The 1,729-nt window shown below is 36.3% G+C and overlaps 1 long non-coding RNA gene across 1 annotated transcript; it reads left to right on the top strand.

The window, feature by feature from the left end:
• Nucleotides 1–207: 207 nt before the first annotated feature.
• LOC104958279 (uncharacterized) lies at nt 208–1,257 on the top strand. Its single transcript, XR_799748.1, has 3 exons — nt 208–606; nt 691–864; nt 961–1,257. It is a non-coding gene; the product is annotated as an uncharacterized lncRNA (long non-coding RNA).
• The last annotated feature ends 472 nt before the right edge of the window (nt 1,258–1,729 follow it).

Genomic DNA, 1,729 nt, shown 5'->3' with positions numbered 1-1,729 from the left:
GCTCAAAATGATCAATACAAGTGGATGATTATTATAGTATTACTGATTTTTCTATTTATTTTAATGCAGATTGCCATCTAACTGATATTTATAAAGAAATTAAACGTACTGCTTCGCTATTCACATAATTTAATTTGTCGTTTGAAATGCTGTTCAAATGTAACTACAAATTAAATAAGAATAGTACAATATTACTTTATCCCAATTAGGCTATATCTTACTGTAGTTCAAATTGTAATTAAGCTATGTGTCTAGACTGGTTATGTTGAAGTGAAGCTATTTAATAAGTGTTTTAATATGATGTATTAAACCACATACTTTTTTCTAAGCAGCAACATCAACAAAAACCACTACCGATGATGCTGATGCCTTGGCCAGCAGAATTGAGGTCCTGGTTGCAAGTATAAAGAGACGCTCTCAGCGACTTTATAAAGATACAGACGGCAACAAAGCTCGTGCCCGGATCCGGTGCAAGATCAGGAAGGAGAAGGAGATCCTAACCTTGGTTGTAGAGAGTTACAACAGAATGGCTCCAAGTACAGAAAATCTTGTTTCTGTAAACTCTGTTGGAGGAGAACGCTTGGCCATGGCAGCTACCACACAGTGGTATGCATATAAGTATGTATATAAGTCTGTATAAGTCTGACATATTTTTTACACAATTGTGTCTCTTCCATGAATGCAATCCAGACTCTGTCGATCTAAAGACCAAGAGAAGGGCATTTGACATTGTCAATGCAATAAGGAGGCTCCAAGAGGAGAAGAAGATTGTTCTCATTGAGATGGACCACCATTGGAGAGCTCTTCAAACCCGTGAAGGCCTGAAAGAGCTGTCCTGCCTGCTTTCCAGTGAGACAATGCAAAGTATGTATTTAAATTATAAATGTCATAAACAGAAAAACATTATTACCATTATGTTATTCCAACACTGGCTTTATCTTATTGTGTTTTACTTTTAAGATTTGCCTTGGGTCCTAAGTGAAGAGGGGTTGGAGGTCTGCAGAGCACCATCCTCAGAAAGCGGCAGAACATCACAGAGAGGAAGTTGCAAGCGAGAGCCTGTTACCTTCAAGTTTTGTCTGGAGCAGAAAACATGAATTTCTTGCACAGGGCTTCAGCTGATGACTATGACAGTGACTCTGATTCTGACATGGATTATAAATTGACCCCTTCAACTGGACGATTATGAATATGCTCCTTCAACCCTTCCGGCCCTCCCTGTGTAACCACCCCTTCCTGTACTCAGGATCTAAACAGCCAAGTTACTGCTATGAAACCAAACAGCTTTCTGAGATCAACTATTTCCCAGGATCCGAAATGGGCATCCAACCAACCGTAACCATCATAATCAGTCATCAAAAAGGCTCAGAAGAACACTCCTGACACATCTTCAAACATTGTGAATAGCCTCTTAAAACCAAAATACCACTTAATTTGATTATAGATTACATTGTTAAGGTTAAATGCACATTTTTAAATACACAAATCATAATGCCTTTCAATATAAATCCTGCATACTGTATATAATGTATTCATACTGTACATAATAATGTACTCCATGTATATCCATTCAATCTGTAAATCCTTGTTACAAGTTGTAATGTTAAGAACTAATGTAAACACTCAAAATTGTATTGTAACACTTAGAATTTGTAGATAGAATTTGTATTTATTCAGTTATATAAACAAATTATATATAAGTTATATCTATTTCTGTATTATTATACTG

Source organism: Notothenia coriiceps, unplaced genomic scaffold, assembly GCF_000735185.1.
Source record: "Notothenia coriiceps isolate Sejong01 unplaced genomic scaffold, NC01 NC01_scaffold00028570, whole genome shotgun sequence".
NCBI classification, from domain to species: Eukaryota; Metazoa; Chordata; class Actinopteri; order Perciformes; family Nototheniidae; genus Notothenia; species Notothenia coriiceps.
This window is presented reverse-complemented; position numbering and strand designations above follow the sequence as displayed.